Source organism: Hemiscyllium ocellatum, unplaced genomic scaffold (genome assembly GCF_020745735.1).
Source record: "Hemiscyllium ocellatum isolate sHemOce1 unplaced genomic scaffold, sHemOce1.pat.X.cur. scaffold_198_pat_ctg1, whole genome shotgun sequence".
Classification (NCBI taxonomy): Eukaryota; Metazoa; Chordata; class Chondrichthyes; order Orectolobiformes; family Hemiscylliidae; genus Hemiscyllium; species Hemiscyllium ocellatum.
In genome coordinates, this window is record NW_026867935.1 from 1,205,244 (window position 1) to 1,217,338 (window position 12,095).

The following is a 12,095-nucleotide window of genomic DNA, read 5'->3' on the forward strand; positions in this document are numbered from 1 at the left end:
CCTCGTACCTACTCTATCATTTACGATTTTTAACCCATGGGAAGTTTGTTACCAGCTTCGATGACAGCCATAATGCTCTGACCACTTTGACAGAGCCAGTGCTTGTCAGTTCTCATAGTTATCAATAGATTGTATCTAAACAGGATGCCCCACAACAGGAAGTGCACTGACACTCAATGCATGTAAGGCAAGGTCATTTTCCTAAAACCACTCGCGTCTGGCAATACCATTGAATGTATTTTATACAGGAGTCTTTCAGTCTCAATTGCCAGTTCCAGTCCATGAAGCAGCCAGTAACACGCCCCAGTGAATTGAATTCTAACAGCAGCATTGCCCTGGCAGGAGAGATTGAGGAGCTTGAAGCTGTCTTCTCTGGAGTATCTAAACATGAAACACTTCAAATGAACAAAAATCTTCAAGAGCTCGAGAGAATGTATACAGGAAGGAAGTGCTCCTAGGCTGGTGTGCCTGGAATGAAATAAACACTAACTACGGTATCTTTACCCAGCATTCCCTTTAGCTGCATAAATGTTGAAGATTTATTTGCTGCTCTCTCGATCACTCCCATTTTTCACTGCTGTAATGTTGATGACTGTGCAAATATATAAAATTTAATTTAATCCATCCCAAAGCCTCTCTGTACCTGTGTCTCACTTGTGTTCACCGAGACACTCATTCAATCTGACCTCTTCGTAAACCCTGCCCTGATATTTCCTTAGAGGGCTCAGAATTTATTATTCACAGAATTGTTACGGTGTAAAAGGAGGCTGATTGGCTGATCAGCTCTCCAAAGGATCAGCTCACGGAAAGCTATTCTTCTCCCTTTACCCCATAAACCTTTCCATTCATCCTCTTCCAGTAACACCGGCGAGTTCACAACTAACCACAGCGATCAGATTTATTTTGTTTGTTCATGGGATCATGGCATCACTTGCTGGGGCAGCATTTGTCATCCATTCTGACTGCACAAGAGATGGTTCAGAGTCAACCCCATTATTCAGGGTCTGGATTCACATGTTGGCAGGACCAGGTCAGGAGTAACACAGTCTCCCAGACCCAATGACCGGAAGAGTTGGTTTCTGGCCTACTATCTTATTTCTGAAATGATAATGAATAATGTTTGCCTTTGAATTAAAAGAGAAAGACGAAAATGTGTTTTATTCTGATTGAGCCCGTCCTCCTGTGTCTCTCAGTTGTTATTGACAGTCTCATTCCCCCCGCACCAGAACCTGTCCCAGAGAGTGTTACAGAAATAGCAGAATGGTCAGCTGCAGCTGGTCACCTGACCGGTCACTGGACCCAAAGCTGCACTCTCCACAGATGCTGCCAGATCTGCTGAATTTTTCCAGCAATTTCTGTTTTTATTTCTGATTTCCCAGCATTTGCAGATGTTTAGTTTTTCATATTCATCTGGTCTGTTGCAGAGGAGTTTATTGATGAAATTAGAGGGTTTTGCAAGTTGTACGTTAGGTCACACATCAGCTGTGATCATCATGAATGGCAGAGAAGGGTTGAGGGGCTGAATGGCCTCCTCCTGTTCCAATGAAAGTTATCCATCGGCAGCTTGTGGTAACATTTCCCCTCACTGCTCACTTCACCTCCATGTCGAACACACTGTTACTGAGTGAACAATCCTCCTGTGTTTGAACTAAACCTGCTAATGTTCAGTGGCTCCTCCTGCCTCCTGGGTTTAACTCTCATCATGGAATGCTGTCTTGTATTACTGCGGGAATGCCCACAAGGACTCAGCCTGGAGTCTGTATCCCCTGGGATCCACGAACCCCATTTATTTCCTCCTTCCTCTCTCATTCTGGCTATTGAACTCTCGGTTTCAATCCATTCTCTTGTCATGCTCTTCAACATGTCCATGTGGATGGACAAGAGGCAGCTGGGATTTAATGAAGGGAAATGGGAATTAGGCGGAAGCATGAGGTGACATGACAGCAAAGACAGTTCTCATTGTAACGGCAGAGTTTCTCCATGACCCAGTGAGTGCTGCAACACCTGAGACTGGGGGGGAGCCAGATTCAATCAGGGATTTGGGGAAACACTCAGACACTGACCTGTCCATCTGGTGTTAACTCAGACAGAGAGAATGAAAGATACACATTAGATTGCAACTTTGATGATCTGGGGCAATGAAACATGCTTCCGACCTGATGATTTCAACCTCAAATCTCTGAAAGTACAAACACAAAGCTTCCCATTTGTACCAGATTGTCTCTCACCCTCCTGTTTTCTTGAGAAAAACATTTGGAGCCGTTCAGCCTTTTCTTGTAATTATAACCTCTATGTTCCTGTAAGATTTGTAATGAAACCTTTATTGTTTTCCTGTCCCTTGTGAGTGGTGGCAGCAGCAGAAACAGGTCCTGACCTGTGAGGAATTTCAGTTGGAATACTTATATTTAAAAATTCGTTCTCACCCTCACATACAGTGTGAAATTGAGGTAAAAACAGAAGGATAGGAGTGAGTGAGAACCCACAGAAACACACAGGCAGCATGTGTACCTGAGCTGAACGAACCAGGCATTAGGAAAATGTGACAGCAATCGCAACCATTTATAATCGCATAATTCTGCAGGTGTAGACAGAGGCTATTCGGCCCATCAAGTCGGTAATTACCTGCTCTCCTACCCTATCCCCGTAACCCCACATTTACCATGGCCAACCCAACGCGCCAAACCTGCACTCTCCAGGCCATGTTAGCACGGCCAATAGAGCAAACCTGCACATCTGTGGGAGGGTCACAAATTACATCCAAATGCTCGGAATTGTGGATGAAAGCTCACAAATACTTGACTGACGCAAATTCTCTGTTTCCAAAATAAAATCTGGGGAAAACTGCAGCCAGAAAGATTTCCCATTATCTCTGGAGGAACAGAATTCAAAATTTGTGCCATTGACCCGGGGGGGAGTGAAAGTTACGGTGGTCAGGGAACTATCAGAAATGTAATAGGTTGTGAGTAGGTAGGTGTGAGACAAGGACAGAAAGGCAGTCTGTCACATAGGCGAAGGCAGGAGAGATTAAACAGCAGAAATGGTAGTCCCTCAAGGCCAAGGGGAATAGATTTAGGGCTGGGAAAGAAACAAGGAAACAAGATATGCAGCTGTCAAAGAAATACTTTGAGAAAATAGGTTATAACAACATAGAGGACAGCGTCTACAGTCTGAAATTGTTGCTCTCATTGGTGAGTACAGAACGCTGTAAAGCCTGAGTCATTCTATCACAGCCAACACATGGAGGATGGGCCAAGTGGCTTTGATCTGTGCTGTAACTTTCTGATAATTTTATTCTGACATTTGGAGCTCAAGTCTAATGATGTTTAACTTCTCAAATTGGACTGGAGTTTAATATTCTGGAGAAATGTCAAATAAATCACATTTATCCCATTCTGCAGAACTTAGTCCATTGCCCTGCACGTTCCAACATTTCAGTTCCATCCACGTACTTTTATTCAAATGTAATGCTGGTAACTGCCTCTGTCACCCCATCAGTGAGATCCTGCTCTCCACCATCTCTGAGGGAAATAAATTCTCCTTTCCTCTTTTTTTCTGAGAATTATCTTCAATCTAAAACCTCTAGTTCCTGATGGCTCTGTTAATGAATAGCTGCTTCCTATCCATTCTACCTGGATTCCTCAGCATTTCATCACATCAATTAAATCTCAGTTCATCTTCCTTGGGAACCCCCCCGCCCTCCCCCAACCTATCCAATCTTTCCTCAGAGCAGAAATTCTCCAATCAGAGAAACATTCTGATCAATCTTCTCTGTCCCCTCTCTGGTGTGATCACATCAATCCTGGAATGTGGGGACTAAGAGTGAGTGCAGTACTTTAGCCGTGGTCAAACTAGTGTTCCAGTGTCACCTCCGTGTTCTTGTGGTTGTTGCTGATACAAGAAGTGTCCTGGTTTTCCCACATGGAACTGAATGTGCGCTCCATGAGACTGGGATTCCCTACCATGTGTTTGTTTGTTAACTAATCCTAAATTAACTTCACATTTCAGATACCCACCAATAAATTTCGTCCATTATACTCAAGTCACCTTACTTTTAATATCTCTTTAAAATTATTACTAACACAACAGGTTTTAATTTGCTGAATAAGTATTCCGGTGTCTTCACTGTTACAATCACTTGAAGATTATCTTTACCTTCAGCTACATGTGGCGAATTGAACACTGATTGTAAACATATTAATATCAAATGGACTTCAGTTTTATGATGATTCATCCAGTCTGACATTCTTATTGATTAATATCTTGGCGAGAACTGTCCTCAGAACTCCAACTGTGCTCTGACTTCAATCACGACTGCTTGTGGTTGGACTGCAGATCTTAGATCTGTTCCATTGTTTACTGGATTGTTTCGCTCTGTCTATCACTTGCTGCTTATGCTGTTTGGTAACTTCATCAGGTGAACACCTCATTTTTAGGTATTCATGCTGCTGTTACTGCCATGCCCTCCTGAATTCTCTCAGTTGAATGAGGGCTGATCCTCTGGTTTGATGGAAGGAGGGAAGCTGGGGAATATGCTGGGCCGTGATTCTGTAAGCTTTGTTGGAGTACGACTCTACTGTTGTTGGAAGGCAAGAGCTAAACTCTTGCACTGTAAACCTGATGTACAAGAAGCTACATGCAGTATCCTGAACCCTGATAGGCCAAGACATGAAATACGAGCAACGCTGTACAATGATGCAGGATCACAACTGCAGCAAGGGGAGATTAAGATCCAACTTGACATAGGAGTAGGGAAAGAAGCAGCTGATCAGATTGTCTCCTTCATAGTCACAAAGAGACTCTGTGAGATTATTGTCCTGTTGGAGGTGAGGATGGAGGAGGTTGGGGAGATGAGGAGCTCTTCAAAGGAAACTAATCTGCCTGAGAGTTATGGGATCGACTCGATTGCTAGGTATTTAACAGAAAGGTAATTGAAACTGTTCTTATCCCCAAAAGATAACAAGACTGATGGTGTTTACAATCATGATCAGAAACAAACCTCAGAATACATGGTTCATAGATGGATGTCAATAGCCCATCAACATCCAACTCCTGCAATTATTCAGCAAATGTAAGTGTGATTAACCAGTCCTGATGTACCAGAAAATCCCTGTTTACTCTGTGCAGATGGGCAGTGATGTGAGGAAGTATTGGCCAAGTGGTATTGTCGCTGGACAGTTAATCCAAAGCCCCAGATAAAGTTCTGGAGACCTGAGTTCAAAGCCTCCTGCAGCAGATGGGGGAATTTGAATTAATTTTTAAAAAAAACTTGACCATTAATCGATTGCAGAAAAGCCCATCTGGATCACTAATGCCCGTACAGGAAGGAAGCTGCCATCCTTACCTGGTCTGGCCTACATTGTGACTTCAGACCCACAGCAATGTGGACGACAGTGTGAATCTGTACATGTTCAGAAATGCTGTGAACATTTCCAAAACGAAGTTCTCTATATGCAAAACTTTATGAACTGCCAAAACCGTTATTCATTACTTGGTGTGAAAAAGAGAAAGAAAAATCATCCAACTGTCGTTATGAGTAAATTGACTGGTATCTCAGCAGGATGGATGCCTGAGTGACTCCCTTCTCTCTCTTCTTCCCCCCACCCCACACACCCACCCACCACACACACACACACACACAGCAGGTGAACAGCTTCTCCCCAGACTGACTGGTTTGGCCAGTTTCCAGGTGGGAATGGGTAAAGAATTCCCTTCTGGCATTCCCCACATTTCCAGAGTCTGTCCCTAGTGTGGCTGCAATGGTGTTTTGCCATTTCAGGTAAATGCTAACAGACTGTTACACACACCATTACACACACACACACACACACACACACACACCAGAACCCAGTATAAGGCAGTAAAAACTGCTGTGGAAAGACAGCCTGTATTGGTCTGAGTAGGAACACTGAGCATATTTACCTCAATGACAACTTAATCGGTGACCAGAGCAAGTTAAGCAAGTCCAAATAAAATGCATTATAGCACAGAGAGAGGCCCATCAAATCCAAGCTGGCTCTCTGTAGCAGAATCCAATATTCTCACTCCTCATATGCCCCACAAACTTTGCAAGTTTATTTCCCTCAGATCTGATAAAATTGTTTTTACCACTCATTCATCTTCTCCTCTGCCTGCACCACCATAATAGGCAGCTTGTTCTGCATATTTCTAGCCAATACAGACAGCAGAAACACTTGTTCATGTCCCTCTGTCTCAAAACCTTACATCTGATCTTAATTCTAGTGCCATCGCCTATCGAATACACATATTTTTGTCTGCTATATCTAGGTGTGTTATAATCTTATACAGCTCTATCAAAAATATATTTAGCTTGTTTACTTCAAAGAAAATAGCAATTTCTTTAAATCAATCCAATGACTGCATTGTCTTCATCAGTGAACCACTCCAGTAAGTCTGTACTCCACACCCTGAAGATCACTCATATCCTTCATTGTTGGTGCCTATTTTGTTCCTCAAATCCAGACAATGCAAGTTTTCTGCACAACAGCAGTAGCTTTATTATTGGACAGCCGGCGAGAGTTTTAAAGCATCTGTAAAGTAGCAAAGTGCCTACTTGTAGAGACTCTTCATGAATCTCTGCCTTACCCACAGAGACAGTATATTTAATAGGAATTAGACAAAGGCATATCAGTCACATGGGCGATTGTCATTACATAGTTTAAAGCAGGTAATTATGACCTTACAAAGCTTGATGAATGGCGATGTCCTGTGATAACATGTGAATGGATTACAGAAACTGATTATCGTAATGTTCATGATTATGTGTTGATGGGAAGAGATTAAGGCTGGAGGGTGCTTCCTTCAGTAAATGGGGAATTCACTTACCTATGCTAATATGGAGGGGAGGTAAGACAATGGGAGCTTGTTAGATGATTATAACTGTTATCTCTTTTAATCCTTTCCAAAACCTTTCCTACAATGGAAGGAAGGCTCACTGGTCTATAATTACCTGGGTCATCTCTGCTGCCTTTCTTGAACAAGGGCACAACATTTGCAATCCTCCAGTCCTCGGGTACTAAACCCATAGACAATGATGACTCAAATATCAAAGCCAAAGGCTCTGCTATCTCCTCCCTAGCTTCCCAGAGAATCCTCGGATAAACCCCATGGGGACTTGTCTACTTTCACTCCTTCTAGAATTGATAACACCTGTGCGTTACTAACCTCAATCCTTTCTAGTCTAATATCTCGTACCAAGTTTTGTCCTCTACAATATTCCCCTTTTCCTGTGTAAACACCATTGAGAAATGTTCATTTAGCACTTCTCCGATCTCTGCACGGTCCACACTCAACTTCCCACTTCTGTCTTTGATTAGCCCTATTCCTACCCTAATCATCCTTTTATTCTTCACATACCTATAGAAAATTTCAGGATTATCCTTTATTCTGTTTGCTAAAGGCTGCTTGTGTCCTCCCTTTCTTTTTTTTTAAACTCTCTCTTTAAATCCTTCCTAGCTGATCTGTAACTCTCAATTGCTTCATCTGTACCATTTTGCCTCATCAACACATCAGCCTCTTTCTTCTTCTTCTTAACAAGAGATTCAATTTCTGTAGTAAACCATGGTTTACAAACTCTATCTGTGCCAGTTGGGTCACCCCACAGCCACTGATTTTCCAAAGACAACAATCCAAGATTTTCCAACCTCTCCCAATCCAGGCAACATCCTGGTAAACCTGTTTCCACCTTCCCAAAAGCCTTCACATTCTACGTATAATGTGGTGATCAAGACGGCACACAATACCCCAAAGGTGGCCTGATTCTAGGTTTATATTCACTTCCCTGACAGAAGAAGGCAAGCCCTGCCATCCACCTCCTTCACCACTTTCAGGGATCTTTCAGCTTGCAATTCAAGATCCATCTGTTTATCAGTGCTGCTCAGGGCCCTTCCGTTTATTGTGTACATTCCTCTTGCTATGTGTCTTCCAAAACGCATCACCTCACACTTGTCTGAATTAAAACATATCTGCAATTTCTCCACAAAACTTTCTGACTCATCTCTTTCTTGCTGTATCCTTTGACATCATTCTTCATGATTCACAACTTCAACAGTTTGTGCCATCTACAAACTTGCTAATTAAATCGTTTACATTGTCAAACTTTTCATTTATATACATTACAAACAACAGATGTCCCAGCTCTGAGCCTTGTGGAACAGCACTAGTCACAGACCTCCAGCCAGCAACATGCCCCTGCACAACTGTTGCTGGGAGAAATATCAAAGAGGAGCCTTGAGTTCTGTGATGAGCAGCATGACCAACGCTTATTCAGAGCTCCTTACTAATACATGATGGCAGAGGTCTCTCTCTGGCTCCCCCAGATAACTCCAGCATTTTGATGTGTTTACTTCATACGTTCCAGTAATATTTTCCCCCTGACCTGAACTCCAGAGTTTGGAATGTCAGCTTGGATATTTCCGTGTTCCCTTTCACAGTCTCTGATTCTCTCAGCTCATGCAGCTGCCTTGCCAGTTCTTTCACAAATAGTTAACCCTATCCTTGTCATTGCACATCTCCGGCCCTCCCACTACCACACATCTCCGGCCCTCCCACTACCACACATCTCCGGCCCTCCCACTACCATACCCTGTGGCATCTGCATAGTCCATCCAGTCACTAATTCAAAGGGGGACAGCCCTGTCCCCTTTGCTGGGGTTGTCCTCAGTTTCATTAGGCTGGTGTGGAGAACTCTAACCTATCGCTGTCCTGTCTCTGAGAGAGCCTTAGTCAGATTAGCTGTCAGTGTCTGCGTCATTCTGTCTGTCCCTGAGCTCGGGGGGTGGTATGGGGGAATGGGATTTCTGTTCAGTACCAAACAGGGCACATAGCTCTTTAGCTATGTTCCCTGTAACATTTGTCCCTTGGTCATAATCTGCAGGGGAATGCTTCCACCCAATGAGTAAACCTATTTATTAAAACCCAGTAGGACTTCCTTCCCTGGGACTGGGATGGGTGTGTGTGTCAAATCCATCTGTAATTGTTCCCATGGGCCCCTGGGTCCCTGCTGCTGCCTCCATTTTATCCTGATTGCTTTCACTGGCTCACACTGTGAACACACTACACACCTTCGACAAAACCTTGCTGCATTTCTCCCTGTTCCAGGCAAGGATTGTCGTGGATCATCTGCTATTGCATTGTATCCTGCCCCATATGGTTCAGCCCATGATATGTTTTTAATAATGTTTGTCTTATACAGTGTGGTGGCACTGCTGGATCATCCAGACTCTGTCTTGTCCTATTATTGCCCCACCCTTTTCCCATTCCTGTTTCTCTTGTTGTGGGACTGTTTCTGGGAATATCTTTCAACCTTCCTCTCTCACTTCTGTAGCTATGCCCATTGCCATCTCCTCGAATGTCTTCACTGTTTCAGTCAGTATTTCACATATAAGATTATTAAAGGATTCGACATTCTGGAGGCAGGAAGCATGTTTCCGCTGATGGGTGAGTCCCGAACTAGAGGGCACAGTTTAAAAATAAGGGGTAGGCCACTTCGAACAGATTGAGGAGAAACTACTTCACCCAGAGAGTAGTGGGATGGAATGCTCTGCCCCAGAAGGCTGTGGGGGCCAAGTCTCTGGATACTTTCAAGAAAGAGTTGCATAGAGCTATTAAGCATCGTGGAATCAAGGGTTATGGGGATAAGACAGGAACAGGATACTGATTGAGGATGATCATCCATCATCATAATGAACGGTGGTGCTGTCTTGAAGGGCAGAACGGCCTTCTCCTGCACCTATTGTCTATTCACCCGCCTTCCCCACATACTCACTGCCCTGTTAGTGTGGGGTTTCTACTTTCCTGTGAGCTATAATCTTCATTATTGCTGCTTCACTGGGAAAGTTAGCTGCTTCCACAAACTCTCTGATCTGTCCTTCATGCTCTATGTGCCCCACCAAGCCCAGGCTATCACTTGGTCATGAACTATACCAAAGGCATGCTGTCTGTCTGTGTATGTGCTGACTCCCTGACCCCTGGCTAATGTCCGTGCTTCTGTCAGGGCTCGTGATGGTTCTGCCATTTCTGGGTAATTCTCGACAAAAGTCCTCCAATAATTGAACAATCCTAAAGTTTGCCTTATCCCCTTCACGGTGTGTGGGTGTATAGTTTTGAAATCATGATCTTTCATTACACTGGGATTGTCCTCCTTCCTTCCTGATTTGATCGCCCTGATGTGATGTCCCAGGTACGTCTCCCCCTACCTTCCCACGCTCTGTGGGTTAATTTTAAGCTCGGCCTGCCTGATCCAACACAATACTCTGTGTGATATCTGGATATGTTCTTTCTCTCCAACTGAGGTAATGATTTGCTGGTAAGATTAAATTGACGAACTCCATCAGCCATGTATCGGTGGGATATACTGGAATATTATGGGATCCCTGAGGTAACTGGATCCTGGTCTACTGCTTTCCTCAGACAGTAAATACCAGCTTATTCTGCCATTCCAGGTCTACAGGAACCCATTCACAATATCAAGGGCTGAGACTGTATCCTGTTGCAATTTTAATCCATTAACTGAAGTGGTGTGGTTCGCTACTGTAGGATACTGTTTAGTGGCGGATTTACTGAGGGAGGTATAATCAATAGTGAGGTGGGATGACCCTTTCGGTTTCTGTGAGTTAGTCTGGGATACTGTTAGTCTGACTATTCCCTGCTTCTCTCAATCTGTTACTGTCACAATGACTGCCTCCTCAGCCCCAGCTTTAATGGGATCCTGTTTGTGTGGGGAGTGAGAGAACCCTCGATCTTTACAGGATCTACAGATAACAACCCACATTCCTGTTTGAGTTACCCGCCCTGCTATAACTCTCCAGATTCTCTGACTGCTCCAGTCTCCCTGCAAGGTAACTACTCTGGAGATGTCGCCTCTCCTTTGCTTCCTGTCCCGGGCCTGGCCAGGTTGTTCCCATATTACAGTTTGTGTCTCTACATCAATAGTTGTTCGGAATGGTTCTAAAATGGCAACTCCCAGAATGGTCCTTTCCTCAGTTTCACACTCCCATATCTGAATATATTTTGCCGTATCCATGATCTGCATTGGGACAGGTTTATTTCATCCAGCTTCCTCGATTCCCTCTCCAACTGCTCCCATTTTAGTAATTGAGGAGTGAGGGGCAAATCTGTATCGGTAACTGATATAGATGCTCCTGTATTAATATTATGTTCTGCTGGTTCCCAAGCACAGCATCAATGAATATTCATGTGCCTACATGAACACAGGTGCACACACAATGTGAACATCTACCTCCCTCTCTCTGCCTCCGTTCCTTGGCTATGTACCCTTTCCTGCTTCCCTTGTAACATTGTGGGTCTGGTTACCCTCCCTGTACTGCAGCTATTCCCCTGTGTTTCTGAGTTTGCCTCAGCTCTCATGGCCCAATTCAGAAGGTGGTTAGAATTATCTCCCACTGGGAGTCCCATGTTTATAATTACAGTTAAATATGGTCCCATGTTATCTTTAAACACATCAACCTATTTCATCATCACAGGTTGGGGGTTGGTAATCCCCTGTGGTCCTTACACACCTTAGGTTTCCTCTCTGTATGATCCTCGATATTACCCTTGGGTCCCTGAGTCACCAAGGTTATTTTAGCCCATTCAGCCTGACCCCTCCCCAGTGTGTCCCTGTAATATCTGTAAATGCCTGGAGCCACTGATCGGCTGTGCACTGGGAGGGAAGCAGCTCACACCCTCACCATCTCATTGCAGAGACATGTTCTGCTGTACACATCGTGGCATCTTGGCCTGACACCATCATCGGTGAGACTGTATCTCAACTAATTTATCTGTATTCACCCAATAAGGCCCATTATTACCATTTCTCTATCAGGCTGGGTGGTCATTCACCAACATCTGTCGTTCAGCTGGATAAACGGTTCAGTTTGGTTTCTGTCAGTTCCCTTTCTTGCCCCCCTCCCGTCTGTCCAAGTTTGAGCTTTGATGCCGAGCGGTGCCACAGACATGGCCTTCTGGGCCTTACAGGGCGGTGGGTCAACCCACCTATTGTCCCCTCTCTGTCCATACGTGGGCGCTTTGTCATCTAACCCGTCCCAGTCAGTGTCACCATCCTCACTGCCTTCTGA